At 36.5% G+C, this 14,369-nt stretch overlaps 1 long non-coding RNA gene across 14 annotated transcripts in view; it reads left to right on the forward strand.

The window, feature by feature from the left end:
* The first annotated feature begins 3,229 nt into the window (after positions 1 to 3,229).
* Positions 3,230 to 14,369, forward strand: part of LOC127864965 (uncharacterized) — a 28,408-nt gene continuing 17,268 nt past the window's right edge. For 13 of the 14 annotated variants that reach the window (XR_008042393.1, XR_008042383.1, XR_008042386.1 and 10 more), the window contains exons 1-5: positions 3,230 to 3,342; positions 4,040 to 4,105; positions 8,254 to 8,480; positions 9,968 to 10,857; positions 11,471 to 13,821. This is a non-coding gene — a long non-coding RNA (uncharacterized LOC127864965). The remainder of the gene's footprint in view (positions 3,343 to 4,039; positions 4,106 to 8,253; positions 8,481 to 9,967; positions 10,858 to 11,470; positions 13,822 to 14,369) is intronic. The other variant, XR_008042385.1, reaches the window with a different exon arrangement.

The following is a 14,369-nucleotide window of genomic DNA, read 5'->3' on the forward strand; positions in this document are numbered from 1 at the left end:
TCGGTTGTTTTTAGAGAAAACCCGAGGTATTGTCATAACCAACTCATCGTCCTTCGTAGGCGTCGTGCTAAAACTTTAACATTGGCTCTAAAATCAAAGGGCTTCCACCTACAACTTTGAAACTTCATACGTAGATGCACCTTGATGAGTTCTACACGCCACACCCATTTTTGGGTCACTAGGTCAAAGGTCAAGTTAATTGTGACCTCTTATATAAAACTTTAACATAGGCTCTAAAATCAAAGTGCTTCCACCTACAACTTTGAAACTTCATATGTAGATGCATCTTGATGAGTTCTACACGCCACACCCATTTTGGGGTCACTAGGTCAAAGGTCAAGGTCACTGTGACCTCTAATATAAAACTTCAACATAAACCTTAACATTCGCTCTTAAATCAAAGTGCTTCCACCTACAACTTTGAAACTTCAAATGTACATGCACCTTGATGATTTCTACATGCCACACCCATTTTTGGGTCACTAGGTCAAAGGTCACTGTGACCTTTAATATAAACTTTAATATAGGCTCTAAAATCAAAGTGCTGTTACTTACAACTTTAAAACTTCATATCAGCGATTTTCCTCCTTCTTTATAAAGTACCGGTAAACGGCACTTTCCCAATTACGAAAAAAATACAAATTTCCCAATTGCTGTCCTTAAATTCCCAATTTAAGGTAAAAAAAAAAAAAAAATATATTTTTTTTTTTTTTTAAGCAACATTTAGTTAGTTTCCCTTTGCAGCTCTATAGCTTGAACCTAGGTTTATATAATATTGACAGCTTGAAAACACTTGGTTATCAATTTTAAAGTATTTGGGAGCAAAAAATCAAATACACCAATTTCCCAATTTGAGGTTTTCACGACTCGATTTTCCCCAATTTTGAGGTTTTCACGACTCGATTTTTCTCGATTGGACCGGTACGGGTACTTTTCCCAATTGGACAAGGAAAATCGCTGCATATGTAGATGAACCTTGATAAGTTCTACATGCCACACCAAATGTTGGGTCACTAGGTCAAAGGTCAAGGTCACTGTGACCTCTAAAAAAAAAAAATCTGACAAGCTTTTGCAGCCGAGCGTTGGCACCTGTTATGCTGTGCTCTTGTTTTAAATCCATACAATGACGAATTTGGAAATTTTTATCGACTTAATGAACCGAATTGGGATTAATTTTTTTTATCAACAAATAATAACCCATAAGGCCTTTATCTTGTGTTTTTTTAAATCATATAAATTATAGTTATATACTTTGTGAGATGAAAATAAAATAAAATTCAAATGTCATAGCAGAAAACCCGCTGATGTATTATAAAATAGTTGTTCTATAATTCATATGTGCCCTTTGAATACTACAGTGCATTGTAGCCAAAACAAGATTCAGAAATATTGATTTATAAACATGAGTAATGAAGTATTTTGACTGTCACTACATGGCATGTCTATAAATAGAAACTGAGTTCCTGGAAGTGAGACACTTTCTGATCTGGTCTTAATTTTGTGGTTTTTAAATGATTGTACATGTACAATTTGTTTGATAAATTGAATAATTTCATAACACCGTATAACACAGGTACTCTTGTGGTTGTTTTCTTTTATGAAGTGTTCAAATGTATGTATTAATTTCATTGTAATTATAGTAGTATGTTCATTTAAACATTTTGTTGTTGAAATTGGTTTTGTAACTAACTAGCTAGAAAAGTGTCAATAACTGTTGTTTTGAATATTATTTTTCTTGTTATAAACACTTGAAAAACACAAATAACGTTGTAACACGGCACATGAATTATGTCTGCTACGGTCGATTTCACTAATTTCAGTACATAGTTATCACATGTATACATGTGTGGAAAATCTATTCATGCTGCACATAGTAACACAGGGGACAAAAATATTTCTAAACTGCTCTCGTCCTGCAGGACAAGTGCATTAAAATTTTCATTCGCCCTGCAAACACATGCACTTGTCCTTAAAATATGGGTGAAATGAAGATTGCAAAGGGCTGATATGACTAATAAAGTTTCTTGTATCACTGCTAAATTGCTGCTTACTCAGTTGTTCATGCCAGCTGATCACAAAATAAATGTTAAGCAGTGAAATAAATTACTTTATTTATGAGGAACACACAATAAATAATTGAAGACAATTTTGTGTTTGCCGTTGTCCTAATACTCGCATGCTTTCCGTTTCGGACGTTTGAACATCGCTACCGCCAAGTTTAAAGAACGCTTGTGTGTCAGACATTTTTCTGAAGAATTTCAGACTGGTTTGAAACCGTACTTCGCGTTTAAATAATTCTTTAAAAATCAATACTTACAGTGAATGCATAGGTTGGTTCCCTGTCACCATGGACGCGCAAAGTTTACACCAAAAAGCCAATATTTACTGGGGACACAGTCTCGCATAACAACGTGCACCTGCTGTATGAAATTTACGATTACAATTTCCGGTTCATTCACGATCTACTTTTGGAATAGATATGCTTTAAGAAAATGATTTTATTTAATGAAAACAAGTCTTACTCGTCACAAAATACATATTTTAACATCAGCTTTTTCACTCGTCCTGTAGGACGAGAGCTTTAGGGAAATTCACTCGTCCTTTCGAGATTTTACTCGTCAATACGAGCGGACGAGTGGTATTTTTGTCCCCTGTAACATGGTATAAACATGTTGATTGAACTGAGCAATTGTTTCTGTATGTGTAATTTTTTCAATCGAATAGACTGTGTAATTTTGCTTCAATTCATATCTTACTCACCAGTCGCATTTCAACATGTCAAACGTTTACACAATAGCTCTGCTACTGAAGTTTATTGTCACGCTTAACTATTGAATCATTGAAATGTATGCATATATTTTAGATGTGTAAAGGCCTCTTTATAGCAACATATGCGTAATACAATATCACTGCAGTATGTTTAATAAGATTATTTAACATTGACAGTAATTCAATATCTTGATGTTACTCTGTTTTGCAGTTACAGGAATGTGTGCTGTGAGTCCCACAGGAGACAGGCTGTACATCACCAGCTACCCATACAAGCTTCTCACCCTGGCCAGGGATGGCACACTCCTGGCTACATACCACGACCGAGCACTATGGCGCCCATCTGGTCTACATGTGACCCCTGCAGGCCAGGTGCTGGTCTGTGGATACTGGCCCGACACTGTACTACAGGTGGGCTGGGAGGGAGAGAGTAAGCTGGCTAATCTTGCTACACGGGAAGATGGAACGTGGTACCCACAGTCAGTCTGCTACAGCAGCACCACATCATCCATCATTGTGGGACTGTACGGGAAAGACAACATCCTGGTGTTCAGAGTGGAATAGTGTGTACATGTATGTATTAGTTGTTGTACATGTAATTAGTGATAAGTATTTTAATTACAATATGTTGTTTAGCATACGAACATAGTAGTGTGTGATGTTACAATACAACATTAAGTGTGCAGTTAAAGATACAAATAATTTATGTGAACATATTGTTATCTAATTACACAATGTGTTGTTGAGCATACCAACATAGTAGTGTAAGTGTGTAGTTAAAAGATACAAATAATTTATGTACACATATTGTTATCTTGTGAGGGTTTTTGTTAGAACATTAGATCTAATGCATATTATGTTATGTTGTCTTAACATTTGTGTCATTTTGGTCCTAACATTTAGTTCTTGTAAACTGTGCATGAAAAAACAAAGCATTTTAACTGAAAATTTAATATTTGTACATAGATGCTCATGTACATAGCAACTGAGGCTATTTTTAGACTTTCATTTCTATAAACACCATGCCATGTAAGAAATGTATATGGATGAATATTTTTTAAATAAAATATTGTTAAAGTAATCTTTGGAGGAGCATATATTGATATTTTACGCAATGTTAACAGAAAGGTAACACTTGATGTGAGATTTATTAATTTTCCATATTTTATGCTGTTGAACATCTGTTATTGATTTTCATTACATTTATATAAATGTGTGTGAGTCCTAAATATACATACAAGAAAAACATCAAGCTATTTTGCTGCTACAGTCGCTGCTGAGTCAGGACAAGGATGCTGAGGATGTGGTGGACAAGGATGACCTGAATACACTTAAGGTAACAAAGACGTTTTAATTATCAGGCCTTTTCATGGCCAATTTGGGAAAAAATGCAATTTTGGGATTTTTATTTTTTTTGTGCGAAAAGTACATTGATTTCAGAAAAACAAATTTAATATAACTATTTCTAATACTTAAAATTAAAAGAATAAAATCATATTATGCTAGTAATATACTTTTTTTTAGATCTTATTGAAATATAATTGAGACATATTAATCATAAGGCACTTATTATGCCCCCCTTTTGAAGAAGAGGGGGTATATTGTTTTGCACATGTCGGCCTGTCGGTCCTTATGTCCGTCCACCAGATAGTGTCCTGATGATAACTAAAGAACGCTAAGGCCTAGGATCATGAAACTTCATGGGTACATTGATCACGACTGGCAGATAACCCCTATTGATTTTCAGATCACTAGGTCAAAGGTCAAGGTCACAGTGACTCGAAATAGTAAAATGATTTCCGGATGATAACTCAAGAATGCTTACGCCTAAGATCATGAAACTTCATAGGAACAATTATCATGACTGGCAGATGACCCCTATTGATTTTCAGGTCAAAGGTCAAGGTCACAGTGACTCGAAATAGTAAAATGGTTTCCAGATGATCACTCAAGCATGCTTATGCCTAAGATTATGAAACTTCATAGGTACATTGATCATGACTGGCAGATGACTCCTTTAAATTTCAGGTCAATAGGTGAAAGGTCAAGGTCACAGTGACTCGAAACAGTAAAATGGTTTCCTGATGTTAACTCAAGAATAATTAGGCCTAGGATCATGAAACTTCATAGGTATATTGATCATGACTGGCAGATGACCCCTATTTATTTTTAGGTCACTAGGTCAAAGGTCAAGGTCACGGTGACCCGAAACAGTTAAATGGTTTCCGGATGATAACTCAAGAATGCTTATGCCTAGGATCATGAAACTTCATAGGTACATTGATCATGACTCACAGATGACCCCTATTGACTTAAGGTCACTAGGTTAAAGGTCAAGGTCACGGTGACTCGGACACAGAAAAAATGGTTTAGGGATGATAACTCAAGACTGCTTACTCCTAGGATCATGAAACTTCATAGGTACATTGATCATGACTCGCAGATGACCCCTACTGATTTTCAGGTCACAAGGTCAAAGGTCACGGTGACTCGACACAGTAAAATTGTTTTGGAATGATGTCTCAAGAATACTCCTAGGCTTAGGATCATCAAATTTCATACCTTGATCATGACTGGCAGATGATCCCTATTGATTTTCAGGTCACTCGGTAAAAGGTCAAGGTCACAGTGACAAAAAACGTATTAACACCATGGCTGCCACTACAACTGACAGCCCATATTTGGGGCATGCATGTTTTACAAACAGCCCTTGTTAAAGAAAGAAAAACGCTTTGCGTATGGGTCAGTTTCACATACCCATAAATACGCCAGGAAAAGACCTGCTTAATGTATTAAGAATGCAAAAAAGATGAGGTGGAAAAGAAAAGTATGAATTTACTTAAGATAAAATATCCTCTTTACTTGTTTGTATAGTGTAAGCTCATATATATATTCATCCGAAATTTCGTGGTCAAAAAGACTTACCGACACATTAGTTTATTTTGTGGATTTTTCAGTTCAGAAAAATAAATGATGAATTTGTGTCAGTTATTTTTCTGTGTGTGATAACTTTGTGGATCAGTGAACCCTTAAAATCAACAAAAATAATGTCCCTCAAATAATAATGGTTTACAGTGTAACCTGTGTATTAAGAATGTTAAAGATGAAATTGACAAGAATGATATGATTTAACAAAACATAAAATGGCGTCTTTTATTGTGTATATCATGTTTACAGCAGGACTTGTTTTACTTGAGGATCAATAACTCAAACCCTTCTTCAGCTCGATGCTTTCCAACTTATTACACAGGAACCTCAGTTACACAACACCCCAAGAATTTCTGTCATCCTCATTAGGCCTTGAGTTTTTATAAAGTTGTGAGATATTTAATTAAGCTTATAAATATGATTCCATGGAATGCATTTGTTCTCAATAAGAAGGACCCCCGCCTCATTCCCAGTACAGTGTAATAAAAGCTTTAGAGTTAGTTTTCATGCATGCAATGGCAACAATGTAAGGATGCATGGGAAAACAGGACTTAATGCATGTGTGTAAAGTGTTGTCCCAGATTAGCCTGCGCAGTTTTGCATAGACAAATCAAGGACAACACATTTCCCTTTTATGGATTTTTTAATTTAAATGAAGTTTCTTCTAAATAAAAATTCCATCTATGCATAAATTCCATGATAAGCCTGTGTGGCTGCACATGCTAATCTAGGAAGACACTTAGGGCAACATTTATTAAGCCCTGTTTTCTCAGAGCAAGACAGTCTACAATCTTTAAAAGAGTTGTACAAGGTGATATAATGTGAGCATCGTTTTGGGAAAATGGGGCTTAATGCATTGTTAGTGCAATCCACTGGTAAGCCTAAGCAGTGTGCACACAGACTAATCAAGTATGATAGTTTACGCTTTTAGGAAATTTTCGTTTAAAGGGATTTCTTCTGAACAAAAATCAAGTCTTGATGGAAAGCGTCGTCCCAGGTAAGCCTGTGAGGACTTCACGCGCTAATTTGGGACAACACTATACACATGCATTAAGCCCAGTTTTGCCAGAACAGGGCTTAAGTTAAGTCTGCTTCAAATCTGTTGTAGAGGGGTATTTATAAATTCTGATGAGAACAAATATGAGACAATGATGTACATGTACATGCAAATTAAAAATAATTGTTGAACGATACTTATCTTAGGAATGTATGAGATTTTTATTACTTGCTGTAAATGGGTAGTCAAGCTTGTAAACATAGTCTTATTAGATTGCGAAATCTTAATTTATTTAAATAAAGAAAGAAGAAAAAATGCAAGAATACAATAAAAACGTATGTAGAGAAGCTATTGATGTATAGTAGAAATAAAATTAAATAAAGCATTGCAAACTCTTTATAAACTGTAAAATCGTTATTATTTGTGGGACATTAATTATTGTTGAATTTGTGGGTTTACTGATGCATGAATTCAATTCAAACACATAACACCAGAATCAGAAAACCTTGAATTATTGTGTCCACAAAAAAGTTTGAAAACTCCAAAATGTTATGTCAACATATATCTGATTGATGGGGACCCAATTTTTTGTGTCAGTCAGCATGTTTTTTAATAGTTTCCTGTCTGGAAGGAACATGATCATTTAGAGCTTTTTTCTTTCTTACGTAATGGCTGTTTTTTACAAATTTGAGAATTTGGTGACTCAAATGTTCACAATTTAAAAAAGTTTGTGACTCAAATTTTCACAATTGTAAAAATTCATTTTTTGACAATTTTGAACCATTCATGACTCATTTGTTCATAATTTTGACAAGTTTGCGACTCATTTTTTGACAATTTTGAACAGTTTGTGACTCATTTGTTCACAATTTTGAAAAGTTTGCAACTCATTTTTTCACATACTGAGGGGGCCACAGCCTCTTCACAAGGATGAGACAAAACAAGCCCTGTTATTTGATTTGTGTTTGTGGGAGTTTGGTTATTTTTAAACTGAAACGTTTATTTTTCCTCAACTGAACATATCAAACCAAATTAATGTTTGCAAATTACTTGGAAAAAACGGTGCCATGGGATTAGTTACTGTGAAAATGTGGAGTTTTGGGCATCTTCACAGTACGGGCAAACTAGTTGTGTTAGCTGGTAGTTGTTCATGTTAAGTGGCCTTTTACTTAGAATTTTACTCCCAGGTGTATGTGAACAGTCATGTGTTTTCTTCTTTTTAAAGTACACGTAAAAGGCACCTTTTTATATGCTATTGGACTAATAAAATGAGCACTGAAATTGAACATTTCACTAAAAACACATGTAAAAGAATATGTTGATGGATTTGTGAAATTAAGTTCCATGAAATTAAAAAGACCCATAATTCCCAATTTGAAGATTATTTCACACTGCAGATTGTCCAATTGTCAGGTATTATCACGCTTGTTATTCCCAATTGGTGTGGTTCAGGTACTTTTAGCAATTGGGAAAAAAATATTGCTGGTGTATTGCTTACGTTCTAGTTCAAAAGACTAACTGGGCTTCCATATTCCATATTGGTTTGCTCAATGTTACAGCTACAGCTCAGCAAAGAATACAACTGTCTGGTGAAAGGCTCGACCGTATCAAAGTCCAGTGATGTCGGGGTACGTGGCCGTTCCATGTCTGGGGATTGCATTTTAGCCAACACTAACAAGGGAGAGAACTGAAGATCTGCACCTGCAGTTAGTTGTTCCCCTTTAATTGCTGTTTAATTAATTTAACGGACAATAAAAAGGGAGAAAACTGAAGATTTGCACCAGCAGTGAGTTGTTTCCTTAAGTTGCTTTTTATGTCCACCACTATAGTAGTGGGGGACATATTGTTTTTGCCCTGTCTGTCTGTTGGTCTGTTTGGCCCAACTTTAACATTTTGCAATAACTTTTGCAATATTGAAGATAGCAACTTCATATTTGGCATGCATGTGTATCTCATGAAGCTGCACATTTTGAGTGGTGAAAGGTCAAGGTCATCCTTCAAGGTCAGAGGTCAAATATATGTGACCAAAATCGCTCATTTTATGAATACTTTTGTAATATTGAAGATAGCAACTTGATATTTGGCATGCATGTGTATCTCATGGAGCTGCACATTTTGAGTGGTGAAAGGTCATCCTTCAAGGTCAGAGGTCAAATATATGTGGCCCAAATCGCTTATTTTATGAATACTTTTGCAATTTTGTAGATAGCAACTTGATATTTGGCATGCATGTGTATCTCATGGAGCTGCACATTTTGAGTGGTAAAAGGTCAAGGTCAAGGTCATCCTTCACAAGGTCAAGGTCATCCTCCAAGGTCAAACGTCATATAGGGGGACATTGTGTTTCACAAACGCATCTTGTTATTTATTTAGCCTACAATAACAAAGGAAGTAACTGAAGATTTGCATCAGCAGTGAGTTGTTTCTCTTTAGTTGCGGTCTAATTTTGTCTTCAACTTTCGTTACATATTAATTTACTTTTGAATGTTTTTCTTTTGTGAATTTAATCCGATTTAAACAATCAAGGATCTGGCATGGTAGAATTTTGTTTGTGTTTTTTTAACTTTGGGAAGACATTTATGTTAACTTTTTGCCTCCAATTTATTGAAACATAAATGTACAGTAAAACATCAGTGAGGGCATTATAAAAGAAAAGTTCTAAATAGAACGAGTACCATTTAAACATATTAGAGTTTTAACAAGTTGATGTTCCCTGCTATTTTTATTGTAATGCAGGAAAGAAGCGGCTAAAAAGCTAAATAAGCCGCGCTCTGAGAAAATAGGGCTAAACACATGTGCTTAAATTGTTGTCCCAGATTAGCCTGTGCAGTCCACTCAGGATAATCAGGGACAAAACTTTCCTCTTTAAAGTTATCTTTCTTTGAAAGGAAGTCTCCTCTTTATGAAAATCCAGACTAGTCGGACATTGTCCTCCCTGATTATGTGGACTTCACATGCTTATCTGGGAAAACACTTTATAATATTAATGCGATGCATATTGGTTTTTAAAATTACATCTGCAATCTTCAAGTTAAAAATATTAATTATGAATTGACAGGTTAATATAGTATTGACCAACAATTTAGATGTTTGAGTACGAAATGGTATGACTGAATCAAATGTCATGCTATTTTGGACAAGGAACCAGTGAAATTCCAGATTCAAAACTCATGAGACTGAAGTTTTGCCGCTGAAATCCTTCAATCCTTTCATATTTTGTTATAGATTATAATATGAACATGTTTTACTAGTTCATATTACCCATGTTTTCAGAAGAGCACCAGCCTTGATATAGAGTTGGTACGGCAACGACACAAGTCGGCCCTGCTGGAGCCCCAGTCCAGTACCACCCCTCCCCTGACCCCTAGCTCCTCCCATTTGACCTCCGGCATCAAAGAGTCAGCATTGTTAAACAATTCCATCCCATAGCAATTTCTGAGCACATAGTGTTCGCTCATTTTTCTCAACAACCGCAATGTCCGTGTTGAGTCTGCACTTGAGCCCTGATCGGTTTGATAGACTTTAGTGTCGGAGGTGGTAGAAGTGTTACAGACATAAGAAGTTATTGCAGCAGTTATGGTAACACTAACAGTCCGCTCTCGATGTTGGACATTACAATGAATATTACAAAAAATACAAATCTGGATAACTCATTCCATTCTTTTTGTGACAAACAGAACTGCAGCAAGGAACAGGAGAAAATCACGGAATGTTTGAAGAGTTTAAGTCAGAAGCGTTAGCTTTCCACCCGGGATACTCCTGGATGGTCTCAACTTAAGGGACAGTCCAGGTTTGTCCTCTCAGGTGTCCAAACTGTCCAAAGAGAAAGCATTTATTTTTGACGCAGTTGCTTACAAAGAAAGGCAGTACCGACTTTGTTGTGAACAGTCAAGCATGGTACTTCCCTGGGGCATGCCTCAGGCGGGAATTCCATCTGCAACAAGGCGCTAAAGGTGAACCCATCAGGGTGTGTTACTTACCACTTCAAGACAAAACAGCCTCACATTGATTCGACGATAAAGAAGGCGTTGAAAAATGACAGCAGTTTTGATGTGTCATCCAGTTCGCTCTTCGACTCTCAACCCAACGTTAGTTAGAACGCAAACTCAGCATTTAGCGTTATCAGCGAGGCTCGAAGGTCATCTCTGCTTCTTGAGCTTCAGGTGAGACCTTACAGTGTTATTTACTTTGTAAAAGTTGGGGCCCAAATTCAGCACCATTCCTAATCTCAAAAAGTCTATTCCATATTTTTCTCATAATTACTGTCTTAAGTTCCCAATTGAAGATTTGCCTGAAAAAATTATTTATATTTAATAGGTTCCAACACGTTTAAGTTTAACATAAGTGAAATTAATATTTATAGCACTTATTATAAATTTTTAAGTATTTGTTAAGAAACAGTTGTATTGTGTCACAGTGACATTTAAAGTGGTATAGTCTCACATTTAAATTTCTGAAGTAATGCCGGTTTCAAAAATATATATATATAATTATGACACCTTGCTACATACTGTACTTTTCCATGTATTCCTTGCTGTTTAAAGCCCCAAACATTTCAATTTAACAAGTGTGTGCATGTTATTCATTATTAAAATGCTATTGTGAGTGCTAATTTGCGGAAAAAACACATTACGCTATCATAAATATCAATTATAGACGCAATTTTCCCCATTAAACAAGCAGATGTTAAGAAAGGTGTAGCAGTATTCATATTTAAGGCTTATTTATTTGTCATTAAAAACACTTTTTATGGTTAACGTTCCATTTCCTTTTCAGATGAAATTATAAGACAACAAGACGAACATCCTTGAATCATTTCGCACATATACTAAAACTCGCTCAAGAAATTCAGCACGTCACTTATGAACATCTTCTCGCAAGGCCGCTACATCAACGATTCCAACAGCTGAGCCTTGGTGAGTTCCACTCCTGTCCCGATGAGTCGCTCAAGGTGAAACAATCTGATCCACAGATAGAGCAGACACTGAGTGAATCGTCTGTTAACGTGACTGACCTCCATATGTTGCTCTCTAATAATGTGAACCTGACGCCTGAGGAGCAGTATTGTCCTACATTCCCGGTTCAGGGCAGTGACTTTGGCGTCAAGACTCACACAATCTCGTGCTATGGCCCTATCGCAGCAGCAGAAGCAACAAAAACAGGAAGTATTTCAGCTGCACTCTGGGAAAACAGGGCTTAATGCATGTGTTTAAAGTGTTGTCCCAGAAAAGTGTGTAAAGTCTGCCCAAGCTTATTTGTGACCACACTTTCCGAAATATACCTTAAAACAAAGAATTCCATAAAAGCTTAAAGTGTCGTGGCTGATTAGTTTGTTCAGACTGTACAGGCAAATCTGGAACAACTCTTTACACTTATGCATTTAGCTCAGTTTTTAAAGAGTTTAGTATTGCACATTTAATTCATGTTACATCAGCTTTTTTCTGACCTTTTTGGAGAAAAGTTCTGATTACCAATCAGGATTTTTGTCTTTTTAATTGGTGAAACTGAGTAAATAAAAACATATAAGAGTTGATTTGATATCAGTTTTAATCATTAAGGGACAGGGCATATTCATACATTTTTGTGCCAAAATTCAGCCTCTAAACCAAATTTTGTTGTTGTTTTCACTTGTTTATTAACAATATTACCCTTGCATAAACTAAACAAAATGCATATTAAATGCTGTTTAATTTAAATTAAGCAATAATTGAAATGCAGTCAACATTCTAAAAATAATTATCTGCATTTATTTTCAATAAGAATATCTATTTAAATTAAATAAAAAAATTTTTACATAAATTTAAATTAACAACCTTTCTAGGTTTTCAATATACACATATGCCCCTGGAGTGAGAATATGTCCTGAAGATATTTATTTATTATATCCTGTGTTAATTGGGTTATATTGGAATAACCTTGGACGGATGTCTATGTGTCTGTCTTTCCATCTGTCTGTGGGCGTTCACTTAACAATTCAATGTTCAGCATTCACACTTTCAGGTATTGTTCCTTCTCATATGAGGTTGTGAATGTACATTGTATTATTCTGCACTAAACATTACAAAACTGAGACATTCTATACCATCATGCTACATATTATAACTTGTGTCATTGGGGTATAATCTGCATCACAATTATTACAAATTCTTGTTTGACTAGACAGCAATGACACTTTTTTAGCTGAGTATTTTTATACGGATTAGAAGATGTTGTTTTCCATTTCCCATTCTCTTAATGATTCTAGTACATGTGTATGTCAGTTGTCAGTTAATGGCATAAGTATATGCACTTAGTTAATCCAGGAAAACGATAACTTAATGACCACACTTCTACGACTAAAATGCATTTTTATTTGTGAAGAAGTATATAAAAATTGATTAAATTCTTGGATTTTCTCGTTTTTGCGATTCCTACAGGACCCCATGCAGTCACACATCTGTACACAGCGGACAACAAGAGGCTCTCTGGTCAGCTGGGCCCCTACAGGACCCCATGCAGTCACACATCTGTACACAGCGGACAACAAGAGGCTCTCTGGTCAGCTGGGCCCCTACAGGACCCCATGCAGTCACACATCTGTACACAGCGAACAACAACAGGCTCTCTGGTCAGCTGGGCCCCTACAGGACCCCATGCAGTCACACATCTGTACACAGCGGACAACAACAGGCTCTCTGGTCAGCTGGGCCCCTACAGGACCCCATGCAGTCACACATCTGTACACAGCGGAACAACAATAGGCTCTCTGGTCAGCTGGGCCCCTACAGGACCCCATGCAGTCACACATCTGTACACAGCGGAACAAGAACAGGCTCTCTGGTCAGCTGGGCCCCTACAGGAACCCATGCAATCACACATCTGTACACAGCGGAACAACAATAGGCTCTCTGGTCAGCTGGGCCCCTACAGGACCCCATGCAGTCACACATCTGTACACAGCGGACAACAACAGGCTCTCTGGTCAGCTGGGCCTGGACGCCCGGGGACAAATCCTTGGTATAGGCGGTGAGCTCTTGGGCCAGGAATTTGGGTCAAAGCTGAACGAGTCCTACCCCAAGGGTACATCCAGTCTAACCATGGGGCTCCAAACTTCCCTTCTCAGGGGCAGATATAACCTCATCTACAAGGTAGATTGTAATACAAAGAGTTTCACAGTCATTCAAATAATTTTTGGTAAAGTACGGATTTTGTCTTTTTTTCTGCTACTTGAGGCCTGAAACTTTGAATGCATTTGATACCATGTTGTCCATTCTTTTGAGATGTGTATGTGTACGTCTGTCAACTTTTTGTCAAGGGATATTGCCTCCTAAAGTATTGGAGAGAATTAAATGAAATCTCCCAGAAATGTTCCTTGGGTGTTCATTTTTTTCTTCTTTTTTGAAACTGCATAGCCAAGAGGTTTAATATTTAGTTTGCTAAAACTGTTACCAAATTATGTCTCAAGGGTCAATACTGGCTAAGCTCTGGGATTTCCCAGTTTTACATATATACATATATAGGGACAGCCAAAATCTTTGTTTGAAACTTCAAAGCCCAGGTGTTTCATATTTGGTATGGAACATCATCTAAAGGTCCCCTACATAGTTTATTTTATTAATAAACTTGGTCCTAGTGGTCATTGACTGATCCTGGTAAAACCGTCATAAAAATGTTGTTTTAAACAGCAAAGTCTCGT

Source organism: Dreissena polymorpha, chromosome 1, assembly GCF_020536995.1.
Source record: "Dreissena polymorpha isolate Duluth1 chromosome 1, UMN_Dpol_1.0, whole genome shotgun sequence".
In the NCBI taxonomy this organism is placed as follows: Eukaryota; Metazoa; Mollusca; class Bivalvia; order Myida; family Dreissenidae; genus Dreissena; species Dreissena polymorpha.